The sequence below is a fragment of the Acomys russatus genome, chromosome 21, assembly GCF_903995435.1.
Source record: "Acomys russatus chromosome 21, mAcoRus1.1, whole genome shotgun sequence".
Lineage (NCBI taxonomy): Eukaryota > Metazoa > Chordata > Mammalia > Rodentia > Muridae > Acomys > Acomys russatus.
In genome coordinates this window covers 42,901,066-42,924,022 of record NC_067157.1, presented here as the reverse complement: position 1 = coordinate 42,924,022, position 22,957 = coordinate 42,901,066, and the positions used below count along the sequence as shown (strand labels likewise).

Below are 22,957 nucleotides of genomic sequence, written 5' to 3'. Positions count from 1 at the left end.
TGGTTGTGGAGGGGACATCACAGTCCATTTCCTCTCTGACTTTTGTTTGAAAACAAAAATCCCGAGTGTTCAACAAATCTTTGAAAACCACTGATTGAAGCCAAGTCTCTCTCTTTATATCCATCCAACCTACATTGCCTCTGAAACCAGACCCATCACAGGGACTTTCCTCTCACTAGTAGTACACTTATTCATTACATCGTCAACTTGATTAGGCTAAAGACTACATAAGGTAGCAATGAGGCACACCTTATGGGATGCGGTGAGGCTGTTTTCCTTAGAGCAGTGGTCCTTGACCCTCTTAATGCTGTGACCTTTTAATATAGTTCCTCCTGCTGTGCTCACCCCCAACCATAAAATTATTCCATTGCCACTTTATAACTGTAATTTTGTTACTGTTATGAATGGTAATATAAATGTCTGAGACATAAGATATCTGATATGCAGCCCCCAAAGGCATCTTGACTCAGAGGTTTAGGACTGCTGCCCACGAGGTTGAACTGAGCAAGGAAGACCCATCCTGAAAGTGGACAGCACCATCCGATGTGCCTGCATCCCAGTCTGAACTGACGTTTCCTTTTACCTGCTCTCTGGTTGGTGCTACAGTCTAAACTGTAACCGCTATCATGCCTTTGACCATGATAGATGCTATTCTTCTGAATAACATGCCCCATTAATTCTTTTTTCCCTTAAACTTCTTCTTGTCACCATAAGAAATAAATAGTAACTAGTATACAAATTTTCAACAAGTAAAATAAGCTTAGCAAATCCCTATAAACTCATGATGTCCCTTCATTTTATTCCAATTCTCAAAATACACTTCACTTATTATCCCTTTCACTGATCTGGAATGGAAGTAAAGTTTTCACTTTTTCAAATTTATTTTTATTTTTTCAGCTATGTATATGCCTGTCTGTCGGTATATGCACCTCATTGCATGTGCTTGCAGAAGCCAGAAAAGAGTGTCCCACATCCTAGAGCTGGAGATATAGGCAGTTGCAAGCAGCCTAAATTGAGTGCTGTGAACTGAATTCAGGCTCTCTGAAAGAAATTACATGCTCTTAACCACCAAGTCATAGTCCCAGCCCCAAGTTCATCGTTTCCAAGCCTACACTTGCCAAACCTTGGAAATCAATGTTTCTATTTAACCCACAAATATGTCTCAGTGATCAATAATAACCAAGGAAAATGACTTTCAAATACTCTTGTGATATTAGAAGACAATTCATTCCTATTAAGTTGTTGAATCAGATAGTATTGGAATCTTCTAGGGCTTTCTCTCGACCTAAAGCTTACGACCAGATTTACAAAACTTCATCAACTTTAGAGAAAACACAGGACAACAGGGCAAAAAGCAAACCTAGCGGCAGCATCTGTGGTCCATCACTCTTGTTTTTATCTGTGGGATTTAAACCGTGCATTTACTATAGACTAACAGTATGTACTAGACCTTGCCCACAGTATTTGGAACTCTGTGGAGCACCTCCTTGGCCCTGGGATACAATGGGCAGCATCATTAATCCTTTTACACGTAGAGATCTAAAACAATGAATTCCAGTGGCAGCAAACATCTGTAACATAGAGGAAAACATCAGCAGACTGTGAAGAGTGTTTTTAAAACTCTGATAAAATTTCATTTTTTGCCAGTAGCCTATGTTCACTTTGAGAATAATTTCATCCAGGTTGAAGGCTGGCAATATTTTTGGCTGTCATCCGAATACAAAGACATTTTCCTGCAGATTTAGTAGATAGGCCTGCAAACTCTAGAGTGGGCATCATAAAGGACATGGGAGAAAAAGGATAATTATGTAAAGCCAACATCTGAATGCATTGTGTGTGGCTGGCAGCCTTCTCCTGCCTCGCATTAATATTCACAACGGGCACTGTTTAATGACGCCATTCAGTGTGGGGTGTGGGGCAGGAAGAGGAATAGAGGCAATCAAAAAATAATTTATTGCAATAGAAATATTCCTCCTTTTGAGGCATCGTCTGAAAAAATAAAAAGAGACACTTTCCCCCCAGTTCCTAATTTAACTAAATAGATTCTCTTTCCTGTCAAATCCCTAAGGTTTCTTTATGAGAAATGTGAAATTGGTATGATAAAAATTCCTACCCCACATGTATCTCACTCAGGTGCCTCCTGCACAAAACCTCTAAATCTTCCAGCTGCCTCAGACAAGCCTGTGCCTTCCACAGATCACATGCCGCTTTCGTCCATGTTTTTGTGACTTTGCCAGCTAACTTGAAAAGGTGAAAGAAACGCACGCTTCCTCTGTTGTCTTTGTATTTTGATCTTTCTTTATCCATTTCCAGTTGAATTATACTGAAAAGGAAGAGTCTTCCATTGTTTTCTATCATGGAATCTGAAGTTAAACCTCAGGTCCTTACGGACCCATGGGTAGCAGTGGCAGCCCTGGTGGGGCAGGGGTGGAGCAGGGGTGGCGCAGGGATGGGGTGGGGGTGAGGCAGAGAAGCATCAGTGGTGTAGGCACTGGCAAGTTTGCTGTGCTCCTGTAAACAACCCAATCAAACTCACTGGTTCACCAAGTTACACACACACACACACACACACACACACACACACACACACACACACACACACCCCTACACAAATAGAAAGGGGACTACTTAAGGAGGAAGGCATCAAAAGGAGGAGAGAAAGACAAGAAAGTAAAATATAGAATAAATATAACCAAGACAGTATTCATGAGTGTGAAATAAAAATCACCATGAATAATTAAAATATACAACAAGAAAGGTTTTCTTGTTTTATTTTTTCAAAACAGGTGTTTTTTTGTTTTGTTTTGTTTTTTTCTATATAGCCTTGGACTCAGTTTGTAGACTAGGCTAGCCTCGAACTCACAGAGATCTGCCTGCCTCTGCTGGGATCACAGGTGTTAGCCACAGTGCCCAGCTTTTAAAAAAAAAAAAACTTTTTAAAACGCTAAGCCACCTCCTTACCTAGAGTCTTCCTAAGTCCTTCCAGGGCTATTGTTTTCCCACCACTAATAAAAAAATGTGTATAGTTTCAAAACCTTGTTGCTTTATTAAACAGCCCAGAAAGAGCTGAAGAGGAAAAAGGGCAAGAGAAGGAACTAGCAAGCCCAGAACAGTTTCAAGTGAACCTTATAAACTGTGTGCTGTTATCATTTCCACTTTAAAAACCTATGAACTGAGAGATCACACAAATGCCAGCACTTATCTAAAATGCATAGAGATCATCTATGAACAAAGCTAAGCCTGTGTGCGCATGTAACAAGAGTAGAAGCAATTACAAACAAAAATGTAGCTCAGAAAATGTCCAGTAACTTCTGAGTAACCTGAAAATATTTCCTAAGTTGGGAAGGGGAATTGGAAGTAGCTTAGATTCTAGCGTCCATCAGTAAGAAGACGTTTAGAGTGCAAATAACAGATAAAAAGAATCACAGTGACTAAGGTATAGAGGAGTCTAATTCTCTTACAAACAGCAAGACATCTTGAGATAGCTGCTTAGTAGCATTGATTTGAGAATGTTAGGAAGGGTGAAATGGCAATTTTCTGGTTATCTACCTCATGGTAATAATAAAACTGTGATGAGTTTAGCAATCCTACTCCAAAGACATGACACTAGAACTGCCAAATGGATAACCAAAGGTGCTAACGCTTTCTGCAAACCACTCCACTTCCCTTCTAGTTGGATCAGAGCTCAGTCACAGGCAACCGCTGACAGCAAAGCAAGCTAAAGCGTATGCGATAGGATTGTCAGAACTGGATCTGAGCCACAATGTGGATGGAACTGGGCCCCTGATATCTGGAACGGAGGCAAGATCCTGTGATTCAATCAGCAAGTGGATTGTGGTTGCCATAGCTTCCATGGGGCCTTAGGTCAGCAAATAGACAAGCAGACAGGATAGATTTTAACCTCTGAAGGTCACATGTGGTCACTGCCACATAATCATCTGTGTTTGGTGGGGGAAGAGAGGGAGAAAAAAGGGGAGGAAGAGGGAGAGAGGGAGAGATAGAATTTATGTACTTACCATCTCTAAAAATAATTGGTTTGTGAGTTATCTTAAAATAAGGCACAAATGAGTTCTGTTCTACAGTTTGTTAACATATAGGATACAAAATACAGTTGTGGGCCCCTTATCCTACACTGAAGGTATTCACAAACTCATTATTTCTCTACACTTATACTTTCATTTTCTCAAAAGAAGTGAGACTAGATATTAGGAGAATCAGGTTCTCCTGCCAGCTTCCCCAGTCACTAAAAGAATAAATAACTAATTAAAGTAGCAACAGAGATGATTTTATTTTTTCCAGCCTCAGAGTATCAGAGGAGGGGACTCAAGTCCCCTCTCACACCAACACACAGTGACTCTAATGCTACAAAGGGGGACACATCAGGGCCATAGAGATGAGCGGATAGAGGTCCTTGCCGTGCAAACATGAAGACCTGAGTTCAAATCCCAAGAAAGCATGTAAAAGCCAGATCCTTAGCTCAAGCATCTTAAATAAGTCAGGAGAATCTCCAGGACTTCTCACAGTGATGACCAGCAAAGAGATCCAACCTAGGAATAATGTCAGGATGAACACCTGAGGCTATTCCTTGTCCTACATTAGTGTGACAAAGCATGCACATACACACCCCCCAAGTCCTACACACACTCACTATTACTACTACATGTGGATTGTGTCAATTTTGAAACTCCATATCTTCTTGCATTCTCTCCATAGCCTAGGAGGCCTCTTTGCTTTTAAATAAACATGACGGTTTTCATTACTTCACATTAGGCAGAACCTATGCTGAAGACCTGGGGCCGACGTGTGTGCTGGAAGATGCTTCCACAGTGTCTCAGGTGCAGGATGGGGTAAGGTGGGAGAGCACACTGAGCCAGGACTTCCACTAAGACTGCTGGGTTGAAGTTAGTTGTAAGCCTAGCTTGGAGGGTTTAGACTCTTATTTTGAATTTTCAGAGTTACAGGAATTTAAAATGCAAAACAAACTTACCTAAAAAGTAAATAACGCCAGCAAAATCAAGTGAGTAAGCAAGGCATCTGTTAAATTGCAACCTGATTAAAACGCCCTAAAAGGCAGCTTCCACTTACCAGTTCTTCACTTTTTGAATGCATCCCATTTTGGTTGAATTTACTGGCCCTTTGAGAGCTTCGGTTTTCAGATACTCCAGGCAAAATGCCATCAAAGTCGACAGGCCCAGACCTTATTTCCCACTTCCTACTTTGTTTTTTTCTAGAAGAGTTGTTGTAAGCAAGTACAGAGTTATGTGATTTTCTCCAGTGAAAGTGGCCTAACAGGAAGATCAGTCATGGAAATAGCAAAGATGGTATCGGGCCTCTCCATCTCCGCTGCCTGGAGCAGGCTCTGCAGGGGCAGGCCAAGATCCTGGAATATTTACTACAGTTCAAAGCACACCATATGTCCCCAAATCTGGAAATGCATTGTTTATATTAAAGTCCTCTGACAGTTAAGTAATGCTTTTAGCATTCAAAGTGTTTGTCATGTGTAACCAGTTATTCAACGAGAACCTGCTTGTGTCAAAAGGGAAAATCTGTGTAAGTGACCAAGGTAAGGGAAGTGCTCTAGTGTGGCTGGGAAGCATATGAGGACCATTCCTAATTGTTGTTTTCTCCTTCCCCATCTCCAGGTTTAGAAACCGTCACCTCATAGTGCTGCTCATTAAGCAAGCAAGATCACCTATTTAAGAATGGGGGTTCAGACCCAAGTAACTTGGAGTGAGGGTGAGCTTTCCTGAACAAGAGGTGTTAGATAGCCCTCTTCCTGTTCTGTGTCCTGAGAAGTAGAGAAAGATCTGCTTCCGGTAATGGGAGGCAGTGTAGCACCATGTGAGCCTTTGCAGCCCTGGACAGCAAGGCAGAAGGAATCTCTGTGTCTGTATAGAAGCATCATCTGTCAATAAAAAGCTAATGACTTATAGCTGAGGCAGAAAATAGGAGGTGGGACATCCATCAGGCAGGAAGAAAGGATTCTGGTATAGAGCTAGACACAGAGATTTACCCACACAAGATGTGAGGAGGACAGATGCATGGTACCTGAGCAGAGGTAACCAGCCTTGTGGCTATGTTATCTACATTTATACTAATGTAGATTAGTACAAATGGGTTATTTTTAAATTATGAGCTAGTCAGAGAATAGCCTAGCTATATGGCCTTGATTCCAGGAGCATTGGACCAGGAAGAAAAAACTACCTCAAAACAGAAGCCCTTCCTGAGACTCACTGCCTTCCTACCCATTGCCTAAGGCTTGCTCTGAGTTCCCTTTGAACTTGAAGTTAATTCAAATTGTTCTCTGTGATGCACATAGAGGAGAGTGGCAGTGAGAGCCCTATCCAGCCCTGGAGATATTACTACCAGAAGAGGAAGGGGGAAAAGGTAAAAGAGTACATTTCAAGTATTCTTGTCACACAGGGCATTAGGTTAGTGAAGAGACAGATGGTTAAGTAGTTTGAACTAGTAATTCCATGTGGTATTCACAGTGATAACATTTTATACACCATCGACTTAGATGATAAAGCCTACATGACTAGAAAAATTAGTCTAACTGTTGTTGATCCTATGCCTTCATCCTGAAGCTCCCCTATCCCCAAACATGTCTCTCTCTTCCTTTCTTATTTTCTTGTGAGATGTTTTATTAGGTCCAATATATCTGGCTGGAAGCACCAAATGCTAACAGTTAACACACATGTCGTTTCAAGACAGTTTGCAGATTCATGTTTCCCTGATGCACTCCAAACCAACAATGTCCAGACTCCAGATTGGCTTCTTCATGATGCTCTTGATATCCTCTTTGTGAACCAAAGATGCCTGCACACTCCCTGGGCATGGAAAAAACCATCCACCAGAGCTACCTCTCAGTGGCTTTCTTTTATTCAAGAACCCCTCATTGCCTTGTAGGTGTGTTCTGGGTTCAGGGCTAAGCATGCACGTAGAGGCCAGAAGACTGCTTTGGTTGTCATTCTTCAAGCATCATCCATTTTGTTTTTAGAGGCAGGGTCTGTCACTGGTCTGAGACTCAAAAGGTAGGCTAGGCTACCTGTCTTTGCCTTCGAAGCACTGGGAATGCAAGCATGCACTACCCCTTCTTTTTTTTTCTTTTTTCTTTTTTTTTTTAAAGATGTAGCTTCTAAGAATCAAACTCATGCCCTTGAATTTGCAAGGGTAGTACTACCAAAACAGCAGTCCCAGGCTCCCAGCTGATTTCTTTATAGAGCTTATTGAGGGGACCTAGTTCATTCCTGTTCTCAGTCTATTACAGTTGGGCTCAAGCCAATCCTAAGTCATTCAATGGAGCCAGGAAATAGTTTTGACACAGCAAGACAGAGGAAGGATGTCACTTGGCCCTTAGAAGCATTCTTCCAACTTCCAGGCTCAAGCTCTGGTGCCATTGCTCCCAATGCCGTCACTCTTGCCCTTGCCCAGCCTCCATCTTGATTGGCATGTTGCTTCTTTCCTCTTGGGTCAAGTCCCATGATTGCCAAAAATCCTTCTTGCACCCTCCCAACCTTTATGCCATCATTGTTGCTGTCTTATTGTGAGTCTGTTTCTTACTTGTGAAAAGTCTAGAGCTTTCCCTGAGGTCTTCTCCCCACCCCACCCCCCTCTCCTTGTGGTCTGAGAACTATGTAGGCGTGTCTATAAAGCTCTGCCAAGGTGATGTCATTGTTTTGCTTCAGACGCTTGCACTGACTCCGCCAACTTGAATGTAAAATTCACACTCGTTAGCCTGAAATCACAGATCATGTGTGATGACAAACCAGCCCACATTTCTTAGTGCCCACTGGTAACTAGGCTCATTTCCTACTGCCCTCCACATATGTGGGGGAGGAGGGTAAGGAAGTGGGGAGGAGGGTGAGGAAGTGAGGAGGAGGGAGGGAGGGAAAGCCATGAGTTCTTATTCTACTGTGTCATTTCTCCTTCTTTTTATCTTCTACTTCTTTTGGGGTTTGTTGTTGTTTTGCTTTCAAGACGGGATCTTACTCTGTAACCAACGTTGATCTTGAACTTGCAGTAATTCTCCTGCCTTTGTCCCCTAAGTGCTGTGACTAGAACCCTAACACTATACCTCACTCCTTGCGTGTCCCTTCTAACTTCACACACACAATCACAACGGCCACATCTCATCCGTTTAATAAGAAAATTTTCTTACTGTCTTCACAGCAGGCCTGTCCACAGAGGGAGTGCCATTCCTAGCACAGCCCACCCAGATACAGTTCAAGGCCAGGGAAGTCCTTCCTGCAAGCTGCTTGCCACAGGGACAGCTCTGGAATTCTCCAGTATCCAGCAAACTGGTGAGAAAGCTGTGCTCAGAACAGGAGTTATTGGAATGAGAATGCAAACCAATTGCTGTGAGGTACTGCCTCATTCTGACAGCAGAGCTCAGGAGAGAGGTCATAGTCAGCCCGTTGATGGGATTTTCAAGAATAAGATGGTGGCTGTACTCAGCAAATGAGATGTGGTCCGCGGACAGGGAGGCGAGGCAGAAGCGAAGGAGAACAGGGTATGCAAGGCATCACTCTACCAGCACAAGCAGAATAAAACCAATGGTGGTAGAGGAAGGGTTGGTTCATAGAAGGGAAGGGAAGAGATCCACGGGGCTTCCCTGGCAGAGGCTAAGCACCTTGGCGCTGAGAAAGAACAGGGTGGCTGCTCTTTCTAGCGAGACCTACATGTCGTTCCCAACGCCAAACACCAATGTTCAATATATTTTGACTCAATACATTAAACTTCCTGTAGAAAATGTAACGATTCAAACGGTAGTAACGTGCCTCTTGACCATTAAATTAGAAAAATTCGCCATTGAACTAGAAACCTAGAATCCTAGAAGTCTACGAGGATTCCGCAGTGTGCATAGCCCAGCTTCACGGTCAGGGATGGGAGAACACAGAGGGCTTGAGATGAAGCCTTGGGTTAATCACCACTAGGTGGCGCCCTCCTTTGTTTGTTAGGCCCCGGATTTTACCTGCCCGCCTCTCTGAAAAGGAAGATGCTCCCACTAGGTCCCATGCAGTTGATTGGTACAACTCCAACACTCCTGCCACAGGCTCCCCAGAATGCTCTGTTTTGTAAGTCGCTCTGAAGGGGCCAGTTGTTAGAAACCGCCAAGGGCAGAGAGGGGACCATCACACCTCTGATAACGTTTATTAAGGACAGAAAGGGAGGAGCTTTTCTTGTATTCATGTATGACTTCAGCTGTGCCTGGGAGCATCTTACCCGAATGTATCTCATTATGGGTGGCTTATCTACCCTGGATCTAAACACAGAACTCGGAACTCAGCGACACTCTGGATCAGGGAGTGTTTCATTTCTGTCAGGGTATGAAAACCAAACAGCTCAACACATTTACCCTTCCACCTTGGCTCCTAGGAAATTATAGAGATACATGTAATGTTCTTCAAGTATTCAATTCATTCCAAGTACTTAGTAGCTTTCTAATTGTTTCATTTATGAGCTCATGTTTTATAAAAGATATGATGAGGAAGACTTCATTTTTTTTTTTTATCATTTAGAAGTATATATCCTAATTTTAAAGTTGCTTTTATTTTTAACAAGGTCATACATGTATATAGTGGACTTTAGTCATTTTCACACACACCCCCATATCTCTCACCCCCACTTCATTCTCCTGTGGGAACCCTTCTTTGCAATTCAACTCATCCTGTTTCCATGTCCTTTGTGTGTGTGGCCCAATGAATCTAATTAGGGTTGATGGATAAACATGGGTGACAGGATGTCTACCAGAGCACGGCTACTTATCATTGGCTACGTCACTCCAGAAAGAGACACCTTTCCCTCCAGTCACTGTCATCTGTCACGTTCCCAGAGATACTTTCTCCTTGAAAGGTAAAGTAATGTTAAAACATGAACAATCCAAGCTGGGCATGGTGGCACATACTTTTAATCCCAGCATTCGGAAGACCTAGGCAGGTGGATCACTGTGAGTTCGAGGTCAGCCTGGTATACAAAGCAAGTCCAGGACAGCTAAGAATACACAGAGAGACCCTGTCTCCAAAAAACCAAAAACTAAAAAACCATGAACAATCCAATTAACTGTATCAAAGACACAGTTCTTTGAAGAGATGATTCCACAGATGCAAGCACGTTGCTTAAATAACTTAGCAGCACATGGGATGCTCCCGAGAGCAATCTTGGGCAGTTGCTCACAGGTAGCACTGGCCCTGAGGGGCTGACTTCACACTGGTGAGATTAGAAATGGGTTCTCACCCTCAGCAGCCGCCCGAGCTAATGAGGTAACCGTTAAATCTGAGTGTTGACGGGACCGTCTGCTTGTCTTAGTTACTTTTATCATTGCTAGGACAAAATACATGACAGAAAGCGACTTAAAGAGGGAAGGGAAGGTTGTGTTTAGGCTCCTGGTTTCAGGGTATAGTCTTCCACGTGACAGGGAAGGCATGGCAACCGGCTGCTCTCCATCTGCAGCCACGAAGCAGGAGAGGATCCTGGTTCTCCAGTCACTTTCCTCTTTGTTTCTTGTTATTCCGTCACAGCCCTCATGAGAGATGGTGCCATTTCCAGGTGAGCCTTTTGTTAAAGCTCTCTTTGAACACCCTCGTGGACAGACCTGCGGGTTGGTCTCTTAGGTCATTCTAAATCCCTCATGTCAATGATCTTAATGACAACAAGGCTACTGGGGACCACAGTCACTCTGAGTGATCTCCTGATTTTGTCAGTCCTGCTCTTTATGACTTGTTTTATTTTGACATCCTATACCTGGGCCACAACTCCAGATGCTCCAGCAGGTTCTTTTAGCATTGTGAGTAAGGCCCAAACTCCAATAGCTCTCTACCTGCCTCCTAGTCCCTGGTAGCCCCACCCTATCACTACCACTGTTCCTACCATGTCCCTTCACTGAACAACTGTAGCACTGAGCCATGTCTTCATCTTTGGGTTTAAACAAAGGCCTGTTGACAGCTCTGTCTTTTTCCTCATCTACTATTCTCTGGTGTCTGAGCACTAGGCTGAATCTGAGGGATCTGTGTGCTCCCATCCTATAGCCTAGTGCCAAGAATATTCCCAGCACTCAACAAATGTCTAGGAAGTTGTTGTTTTACCTTTGGCCTTAGTGACATCAGTAATTCACCTATAACATAGAGATTATAGGGCTATCGAGAGGACTTGGTGAGTAAAAAAATAAAGAACAGAATGTTCTGCCATATTCTAAGCACTTGATACAATTTGGGAAATGTTTGTTGATAGACTAAATGAGTATTGGTGTACTGACACTATCATTATTAAATATTAAGTGATTCACTTACCTAGTGAGATTTTGCCTTTTAAATAATTTTATATCCAATCTATATCAACAAGTAGTTACAGAAAATAGACATTGTTATTGTAGAAGACACCCACTACTCACCGACAGACCTATGACATTACTGGACATATGCCATATATGGAGGGATAGGAGCCAAACTTTCTTCCCACTGGCTCTCTGTTCCCTCCTAGACCCCAGGGCAGCACAGTGGCTCTAGTAGTGGAGAAAGTGACCCCATGCACAAAAGTAACCCAGCATCTGTTTCCGACATCTGCCAGAGCAATTTCAATTAGCTTCCAGAACAGATACCACCATGGAGCTGATGTTGCACTTTCCATTTAAAGCACAGTGGGGGAGATTTCATTTCGTAAAGCCATCCTGGCCACTTAGATTGGAGAGTACGCCACATTTCTGAAGATGGAAATGACATCATTATGTTCTAAGGAGAGTCTATAAGTTACAAACCAATTCCAGAGGCCAGTGAGTGAGAAAGTTGCCTCCCCCTACCCCTGAGAGCTGGCTCTTGCAGTTTTTCTGGCCTGTTCATGACAGTCAGTACTGAACACAGAGCTACACAAGGGGTTCTACTTTCATGGAAACCTCTGAGAGTTTCACATCAGCTTGCCAAGATGTACAGCATTGTGGGAAAATAACTCTTCCTAGTATGCTAATGACTGTGGAAAACTCCTATTTGGAGGATGTCATTCTTTTAGACACAGAATAAGATTACCCACACTAAATGGTTATCTATAAGATACCATCTCACATAACTGATATAGACCAATGCTGAAAAGAATAGACTTTCTGGGGCATGACTCGGAGTTTGGGTATTGATCTAGCAAAAAGAAAAAGGAAACATAAAAAAAATCCAAGCTGAATAATTTTGATTCCTATAATAATTTTAACTAGCTCTATCCTGTGGGGGCTTATTTGTTAACAGCAAAAACAAGGAAACAAGTGTTACCCCGCCCCCCCCCCCCCCGCCTCTGCCTACCATTGTTTATTCTGTTACAATCTGACATCATGTGAACAGAATTGGTCAAACCCAAAGTGTGTGTGTTGTCATTGCTTTGGCAGAGGAGAGTCCTGGGAAGGAAGAAGGGTGGGGGGCTGTTGTAGACCAGATATTAGACACTCCAGGGATTCTCCACCTCAGCTAGTTCCCAAATAATCAAGGCAGAGACTTTTTGAAATTTATATAAGCATTAAGGTATAGAATCTGGGCAGATATCAACCCTCTAAGCTATTTTTCTTTTCCCCAGCTACATGCACCCCAGTAATTACTTGCCATATGTTATGTTTCGGCTGCTTCTGTTCCATCAGGCCAGCCCTCATGGCCATGTGCTCATGGCCCATACCATCCCATAGTGACTTCTCTCTTCTCCAGCTTCCTCTCTTGTTTCTGTTTCTTCTCTCTCTCTCTCTCTCTCTCTCTCTCTCTCTCTCTCTCTCTCTCTCTCTCTCTCTCTCTCTCTCTCTCTCTCCTTTTCTTCCTGTGAGCCTCATGGTCCCTCTAAAACTCCAAGCCCAGGAACCTAAACCCCCGCCTGCTTCCCTTCTGCCCAGTTACAGGCTTCCACACTTTATTAACCAATCAACTTTAAATTAGGTAGAGCAAAGTTTACACAACAAAGACCAGTGTACGTGAGGATGTACTCATCTGGGCGGCAACCACATCCTGGGGCCCAGTAATGAGCATTAGAACACATACCACCAGACCAACCTCCAACAAGGTGCCATGTCGGACCCACACTCTCAGCTTTGATTATTCTGTCCTCATGGGACTACACACTGCCACAGTCACTAGCAGCTCCACTGAGAAGACTACGCTCAGAAAGCTTAAAGTAAAAGCCGAGCACGACACAGCTCACTGGGATGCAAGGCTTGACCTCAACCAGTTCCTCCATCATTAGCCTTTGCAACATTATTTTTCTTAACATCAAAGAAAGATGAAACGTGCATCCTCACAGCTTACAAGAGTTTGTTCCAATGACAAAACTGGGTGCTCTGGCAATGATGCATTTTAATAGTTAACAGTTCTGTTTAAAAAAAACAAGCAACTGCAAACACGTTCAGTCTGCACAAAAAATATGCATAATAGCCAATGTTTTCTTGTCACTCTACTGATACACATTCCTGGCATATTTGGGAGAACTAAACACTTATCAATATTTGGTGTGCATGCAAGTGCTTCCCCTATTTCTGGGAGGCTGTAATAAACAAGTTCATAGTCAGGGAGAGAATACTAATTGCCACTTCTCATTGGATTGCTTTTTCTCAACTTTATTTTCATGTAAGCAAAAATGAACACTTTCCCCCAAGTCCTAGAAAACAGGCAACCAAAGGCATCGAATAAACATTATCATTGATCTATTTTTAAGTTAATAAATATTTAAAGGCACACATTTGTTGAATCTAATCTTAAAAATCAGAGCTCTGATGTATTCCCATGATGTGGATGAAACCTAATTTTAAAGCTCAACCAGCATTTAAAATCCAGAAATATAAATTGTAAAATCAGAAACTGAGCCTGCTCTGCTTTATTTAACCGCATTTTAACATACTCATTTACAAGTATATTTTCATCCTGTTTAGATTGTGTGTGTGTGTGTGTGTGTGTGTGTGTGTGTGTGTGTGTGTAAAAATCTTAACTACACAGCTTGATGAATTATTTTATGTGCACATACTCATGCATTCAACACTCAAGTCCACAAATAGAAAAGACACACTATTCGAGAACGTTTTCCTTGGCCCCTCCCTAGGCAGTCTAACCCCACCCCAACTTCTAACATCATACACTAGTCTACCTATATTCTGTCTAGACAGTCATGGGGTCATGAGACTGTCGGCTGCTCCTTTGACTGCTCGGTAGAGTTCCTGAGATTCTTCTGTGTTGCTTCATGGATGGATTCTCACTGATCTGTTTTTATTATTATTATTATTATTATTATTATTATTATTATTTTTACCTTCTTGGACTTCTATAAGCTGTCTTCCCTGGCCAATGGTCCATCTATCTTGCCTCCCAGATCCCGCTGAGCACTCCCTCCTCCCAGTATCCCCCTCCTTTGAGCATTTCTGAGTCTCCACAGACCAACTTGTATAAGTCCATTTTCACTCCGCCCCTTAAATGTGTGGCTAGTTCTGGGGAGGGAGCCACGGGTGTTGATCCCTCGATCCTGCACAGGACAGAGCGCACAGAGAAGACAGACAGACGATGATGTGATGGATGAGCACAAGCAAGCACCCGCCATGAAGGATGGATCTAGAGGAAACCATGAAGGTAGAGACATTTTCACAATTCTCTTCTCCTCCTTTTTGCTTATTTGTTCCTGTTTTCCTTCTGCCCTTCCGCCTTCTGCCCTATAGCTTTTCCCTCTACCTAGCCCTTCCTCTCATCCTCGATGTCTCTCAACCTCGTGCTTTGCTTCCTTCTCCTGGGATGTTCTTATTTTTTTGTTTCTTATGTTAGTTAACTCATGTGACAAGTGCTTACTGGAATCCTTGACTTCAGAGTTCCTTGAAGCACCAGTTTACCCTCCACCCAGAGAGCGGGTGGCATGGCTGGTGCTAACTGCGCAGGTGTGGCGAAGAGAGAACATGGTGTATGTGTTGTGAGGGTGAGGCATCACAGTCCACTACCACTAGAGAAGATGACCTATGGAGATAGATGGCCCTATGTCCTGTGACTTGAATGTGAAATGTCCTTACAGGCTCACGTGGTCCCCAGGTTTCAAAACCAACTATTTGGATAAGATTCTAGCCATAAAGTTTAATAGCCAAGCTGTAGCTCTCCAGGTAACTCCAGGGAGTTTGTGTCTATTAACTAACAAACTCAAACTACGAGCAAAGCTGAGGAGTCCCTACCACCACCACACACATACACAGGCTGGAGATCACAACATTTGCTCCTTGCATCACTTGGCGGCTTCTGGCCAGCATTTACTTGACTTTGATTCTCAGTCTTCTTTCAGATCCCTGTCTTTCAGCATCCATCTGAGGTTTTGCATTCACCACTCCAGAACTGGCCTCTCTGCTTCTGAGGAGATGCCATGGTGTCCGTTGGCCCCAGGCACCCTCTCATCTGATTCTTTCTGGCGGCTCTCGTCTTTGCGCATCCTCTGAGATTTTCCCAAAACCCTGATCAGAATTTCTATAACCATGAGAGAATGGAGGACAGACTCTGCTAAAATATGAACTCTCTTATGTGGTCTGTTTCCTGGGACTGAGGCTGTTCACAGGCTCCCAGAGAGCCTGAGGTTTGATTTAAAATCGTGGTCTGGTGTTTGAATTTCCAACATGTTTTATTGGAATGCTGTCATATCCAGCTAGTATAGGCTCAAACACTATTGGTGAGGATACAAATTTCAATTCCAATTTTACAGGAAACATACTGTGTAACAGACCGCCATGGGCAGGGTGCTATAGAATTGCATTCCTCAGCACACCTCACATCTAAGACTGCCCAGTGTGACAAGCGCTCCCAAGAGCACAGTCACTGCACCACAGCCAGTCATGTCTTTGAACACAGTCTCAGTTGAAAGGAGATTTTTTTTCCCTATTATCTTCCTCCAAAAGGGTAATCAGTTAAAAATCATAGAAATTGCAATAGATTGGAGGCTTCAGGTGTACTATTCATTTCCTTCCCTTCCGTGTGTTTATCAGCCACCTCAGATGCTTTTCATATACAAACGGCAGTGGGAGCCCAAGCAGACACAATGTACAGTGTGTAACAAGAGACGTGTGACCAGCATGGTAACTACGGCATAAGGGAGAAAATGGTGCTCCTACTTGACCGAGTACAGCATACAGAGTAGCGAACTCCTGTGTTGGGGAGTGCCTTTCCAACTGTCTAAGGGAAACACAGAGTCACAGGTTCACCCAAACTAGACTGTCAGAAAAACTAACTCCTAAGCTAACTAAGAAAAACAACTGCTTTATATGAAGCAAGTTTCCCCCAACAGCGGTGCACACAACATATTCTTCTTTATGCAGCCCTAGTCCACACACAGAGTTCTCTATGAAATCTGGCAGACATATGGAGTTCTCTGTGCAGTCTACCATACATATAGAGTTTTCTATGCAGTTTAGCACACATAGAGTTCTCTGTGCAGTCTGGAACGCATACAGAATTCTGTCTTCTGAATTTGTTAGGGCTGTTGTGACAGAGAATCAACCACACACAGGATAGCTTGAACAACAGAAATGGGTTGTCTCACTGTGAGGAAGCCAAGTCCAAAGCCAAGATTAGCAAGCCTGGCTCCTTTTTAGGGATGCAACAGAAGGACGTTTTCTACACCTCTCTCCATGCTTAGAACGTGAGCAGGCATTTTCAAGTCCAATGATCTCCCGATGAGCTTATTTGTTTGTAAATGTCCTTGATTTATAAGGACGTTTTGATTAAAATGAGCTCCTTAGAACTTGATAATGTCATTAAGACTAGTTTGAAAGAAGGCTGGAATCTGAGGTGCAAGGTTCAGAGTTCAACATATAAATGTACAGGAGGGAGGGGCAGAGATGAAGCCCTATCAGGAAGTTTAAAACATTAGCTTTTCAGAGAAGCTGCACACGGTGATTCACAGCTTTAGTCGCAGCACTCTGGGAGGCAGACGGAGGTGGATCTGTGTGAGTTCGAGGCCAGCCTGGTCTACCTAGTGAGTCCTAGCCCAACAAGAGCTATATAGTGAGAACCTATCTCAAGGGAGTCATTCTTAGCAATTGGCTAAAGAAAAAAATATATACTGGATATCCTTAGCAAGTGACTGTTTTCTGCTTTCAAAAGACTTTCAGACTTCATCAGAGTAAAGACAACAATTCTGGAAACCTATGATTTATAGAGTCTCATCAGGTGACAAACACACCTGGCCACAACTTTTAAGTGCTGCCTGCAGCCTGGTGTTAAGCTTGCCAGTTGCACTGTAGACAATGGAGCCTCACTAAGTGGACTTTCTATTTATTTATTTATTTGTTTGTTTGTTTATTTATTTATTTATTTTAGATAAAGCAAGAATGAATGTGCATGTATTTGGAGACCATGGTCCTTTATTTTTCTGCCTTGAAAACATGTTATACTCACAAAAGGACACATTTGGGAGTTAGTCCCTTCCAGGACTCCATCCTGGTTTCACTATTCCATCACCTTCTAAGAACAGTTTCCTAATGACAAGGTTTCTCAGTTTTCCCATCTGCAAAATGGGACAAACAAATATGATGTAAGGATTGAGTGAGACTGGGTATCTGTGTTTATATAAGTATATACAATTTTTGTATTTTTTAAACAACAGTGCCCAGCTTAGGCAGTCCTCTGTATGTTGTACCTATTTTAGTCTATACTGCAATTCTCAATTATCCACTGACTAGGTTCTTTGAAAATAATAAGGTAAGCTATTAAAACATTGGCAGGACATGGTGGCACACACCTTTAATCCCAGCACTCGGGAGGCAGAGGCAGGCGAATTGCTGTGAGATTGAGGCCAGCCTGGTCTACAAAGTGAGTCTAGGACAGCAAAGACTACACAGAGAAACTGCATCTTGAAAAGCCAAAAAGAAGAAGAAGAAGAAGAAGAAGAAGAAGAAGAAGAAGAAGAAGAAGAAGAAGAAGAAGAAGAAGAAGAAGAAGAAAAAGAAGAAGAAGAAGAAAGGAAAGAGAGAAAAAAAGAAAGAAAGTTGGCTGGCACTTAAAAACATCAGTATATATATTAAAACAAGCACGAAAATGCTGTGACAACAAGTGCATCTTGGGTCATCCATATCCCATGAGTACCATGATCACAAGTTTCCCTGTAGCTACCAGGGCTGTGAAGTCACACGCATGTGTGTTTCATTTTAAGTCCAAGGGAATTACTGTAACTTGTAGGACTGTGCAACAGGAAAAAAAAAAAAAAAAAAAAAAAAACCCAAGAGGTATCTAGATAAGCCCTGTCAGAATAGAAGAGTGACAAATGTCACTTTTCCTGATTTTCTGCACACACTGCCAAGGGGTCATCCAATCTGCATCCCACAGCGAAGCCCGTTTGCAGACACCCATCAGCTGATGGACAGCTATGTGATAGAAGAGTCTCCCTCTTACTGCACAACTTTATCTGTGGGAACAAACAGTGATTCCTCTTTCAAATGAGGTTTTTCCCATTTTCAAAATCAGCTGATTACTCATGCATATAACTGGCATACACACCCCAGGCCTGCTAGGTTTTCCTTCGCATGCCCCTCCCATATGCCCACATATACCTCATCTTCCCCTCTACTGCACCCACTCTACACACTGCTCTCATGAAAACAGATTCTCCCTGTGTCCTGTGAACTTTGCTCCTTACAAGTATACATGTCTTCCCTTTGAGATACATCACCCAGGGCTACATACGACCTTCATGGTCACTTTCCTTACTTGGGGGTTTCAATTGCTCTTTCTATCCTAGGTTACCAAACGGTAGTACTACAAAATGCTACAGCCCAACAGTGTAAATTCTATTAAATTTAGGAAGATAAAAAATTACAAGTGATTGGTTTTGATGGCATTTCAATAGATTTTTAAGATAATATGTTATCTTAAATATTCAGTACATGCATACCATATGTTTTGATCATATATATATCCCAACTCCTCCCCATAATTCCTTTCAAATCTACCATTGAGTCCCCATCCCTTTCCAACTTTGTGTCTTTTTTTAAAGTCCAATATATGCTGCTCATCTATTCATAGATGTGCTCAACCTACCCGGGTCCATACCCTTAAAAGAAAATTGACTCTCCCTCTCCAAGACACCATCCCTATTGGTTCCTCCTCAGCTAGGTTGGGTGCTCTTGAGGCATACCCCCAATACTGGAATGGTGACTGGCTCAGTCTTGTGCAGGTCTCATGTGCATGACACAGCTGTGTTGACTGGCTTGGTCTTGTGCAAGTCTCGTGCGGGTAACACAGCTGTGTTGACTGGCTTGGTTTTGTGCAGGCCTCATGCAGGTAACACAGCTGTGTTGACTGGATTGGTGTTGTGCAGGTCTCATGTGGGTAACACAGCTGTATTGACTGGTTGGTCTTGTGCAGGTCTTGTGTAGGTAACACAGCTACTGTGAGTTCATAAATACCTTGGTACTATCAAGTCCAGAAAACAGGCCTCCCCATCCTCTGGCTCTTACACTTTCTACATCCTTCCTTTCCCATGATTGTCCCTGCCATGGAGGGTGTAACACAGATGTCCCATTTGTTGTTGAGTACTCCACAACATGTATTCTCTACCCCGTGACTAGTTGTGAGTTTCTGTCAAGTGGTATCCATCAAACAAAGAAAGTGCTCTCATGAAGACTCAAAGCTGCAGTGACTGATGGATAGAGACACAAGTTTAGAGAGCAATTTGATATGACGCCCCTTTAGCAAAAATAATAGTACTAACCTCACCCCTAGGGCATATAATCTTCTCAACCATGGTTCTTAGTTCTCACTGGTTATCAAGTTTACAGTCCCAGGCATGTATTTCTTTTGTGGAGTGGGCTTTAAATCCAAAAGTATTTTTAAAATGGGTTAATGTTAAAGACAGAGCTGGGGAGATGGCTCAGCCAGTAAAGCTCTTTCCTCACAAGATTAAAGCCTAAGTTTATACTCCCAGAACCCATGTAGCAAGGCAAGTATAACAGTGCGTGACTATAACACAGTGACAGAGGGAGAGAGAGAAAGAGAGGAGCCCTCTAATTTGACCCAAAATAGGCTAATGAGAGACACTGTCTCAAACACAAAGTAGAATGCACCTGAGAAACAATACACGCACACAGCCTCTCCCTCTCCCTCTCCTTCTCTCTCTCTCTCTCACACACACACACACACACACACACACACATTCACACACATATATACCAACATATACACATATACACATGCATGGGCACATATATACATATGCATACACATACATACACACATGCATATAAATACATTCATACAAAGACATGTACATACACAAAAATACACATGCATGTATACATATACACAGATGTACACATATATGAACATACGTATACACATGTGTATATGTAAGCATATACATCTACATGTGTATACACATACATATTGACACACATGCACACATATGCATGCACACACAAATACACACATGTGGACATACATACACATATATTTAGTCACATACCCACACATTAAAATCATTTACATACACAAACACAACATAAGCACACTCATAGACACAAGAATAAAAATAAAAATAAATATTTTAAGAGAGATTCTTCTCACCCACCTCATTTTCTTCCCATTCCTTGCTTATATGAAAGCCTTAAGATACTTATTTCTAAGTAAGTTACACAATACTTTTAAGACCAGAAAGATTACTAACAGATTCTTTACCCTCTTTCTTGCTAGTACAATTTATAAGGTTAAAATGCTACTAATAACAGCAATGTGAGCATGGCATTGAGACAGTACAACACAGAAAACAGAGATGGCTGGTAGAAATACCACCATACAGGTCTTCACTGTCTCACAAGGACACAAGTCAGTGGTCACGCCTCAGAGCTTTGGAAAGTCTTTCTGTCAAGTCTTTTCGGTTTCCTACACTCTTTTCAAATTCCATATTCAAGTTACCCAACAAGGCACACCCAGAAATTTCATTAACATCAGTGCAGGCATTCTAGGGGACCTCCCTGGGAGCTGACTCTACTGCATTCATAGAAGGTGTATATGCATTTGGTGGCTTTGCCAATCTACCCACATTTGGTGAATTTGCCAATCTACCCTCACCAGTTCCATGAAGCTGGCGTCAATGCATTAAGTGAATCAGAAGAATTCTTCCAACCACTCTGAGAACAAGATATTTAGCATTTCAAGGAAAGATGAGTCAAAGCTAGCTCCCCTCTTGAAAGCCAGAGTTGAAACTGGATCTCCCTCTAGCACTGCTGGCACAGATGTGGCTGTTGAAAGCTCTCCAGAACGGCCAACTAAAATCGGCCCCTTCCTGAAAGTGACTCTGTGATTGCATAGCATTTAACCTAGCAGGGAAACTGGCTGGGGCTTGCATAGTAGAGGAAAGGGCACAGTTCCCTCGGCATCTCATAACACTATACTTTTCAATCATATTCTTCAGGATTGCTAGAACTCTAACTAGGGAAAATGAAAGGCAGCACTAAAAATAAGAGTTTTTGCTGATCTAAACACTAATTTGAGCCATAAAGCATTATTTAAAAGAATAATGTCTTAGTCAATGTTCTATTACTGTGAAAAGACACTAGGACCACAGCAATTCTTATAAAGGAAAGCATTTAATTGGAGCTTGCTTTCAAGTTCAAAGATGCAGGGAACATGGTGAAATTCAGGGAGAAGTAACTGAGAGTTCTACCTCTAGATCCTCAGGGAGTAAGAAAAGAGAAACACTGGGCCTGGCTTGTGCTTTTGAAATCTTAAAGCTCGCCTCCAGTGACACACTTCCACCAACAAAGCCACACCTATTCCAACAAGAACACACCTCCTAAACCTTCTCAAATCGTTCTACTCCCTGAAGACTAAGCATTCAAATATGTGATCCTATTGGGGTGGGGGGTCATTGTTATTGAAAGCACCACAAAGGGGGCAGAAAACCCAACTACATTTATATACAAAAAAGAAATCAGTCTGGAATAACTCACTTTGTTAGTTTTGCAAATCTGCAATTTCTCCAATTGTCAGGGTTTGGATTAGCAACAAAGCAGTTTTTAATAATACTAAGTCTATATTTTAGGTTAAAAACCAAGGTTATTAAGTTTAAAATATTTTAAACCAACTACTATGGCTACTTAAGACACAAAACTCTATGCTGGGGAGATGGCTAAGTACTTTGTTTGCAAGCATAAGGACTTTAGTTTGGATCCTCAGCACCCTTCTAAGAAGCTAGTGTCACCTGTCACTCCAGTTCTGGCAGATTCTGGTGACTGAGTGTCTGGCCAGCCCAGTCAATTGGTGTGCTTCAGGTTTGGTGAGAAACTTTGTCTCATAAAGAAAGGTGGAGAAGAAGAGAGAAAGATATCCACTGCTGACCTCAGGCTTTTACACATGCATGCACAGGTGCACACAGAACTATCCCACGCACACACATATCTCACACACACACACACACACACACACACACACACACCTTAAAACTACTTGTGTATCCTCATCAGCTAATGTATTCTAAAACAATTACTAGACAATAGTAACTGCTAAACTTAGAAATGCACAGATGCTTCCTGCCAAGTGTCAGCTCCCTCATCAACACTCCACCTCCCAACAAGAGAGGCTTTTTGTAACCAGTGAGTTTTCTTCACTCATGAATATACAAAATGTCAGTTTACCCAAACTCACAGTGACATCTTAGTGGAAAGATATCACTCAAGGAATCTGGAGACTCAAGTTCGAGACCCAAATTCACCTGTAATTAGTCACGTGACACTGAGTGAGTGACATTCCCTGAATGGGCTCCCAGACAACCAGTGTGAAGAGGCCAGGCCCTGGCACTTGGAGATGCAGCCAGTGAGACACAGCATGCCACCTGTTCGTGCCCCTTCAACTCAAGGTGTTACTGTCAGGTTCTAATGAGAGTGAATTTAAACACTAACCCTACCGCTTACACTAAAGGTCCTCTTGGGAGAATGGAAGACTCTAAGGCTACATCAGGTCAAAATGAGAAATCCAATGAAAAAGATCCATTTGTCAAT

General features: G+C 42.5%; 1 protein-coding gene across 2 annotated transcripts in view; it reads right to left on the bottom strand.

The window, feature by feature from the left end:
* The window catches only part of Samd5 (sterile alpha motif domain containing 5), a 393,914-nt gene that overhangs the window by 286,188 nt on the left and 84,769 nt on the right, over positions 1-22,957 (bottom strand). The window lies entirely within an intron of this gene.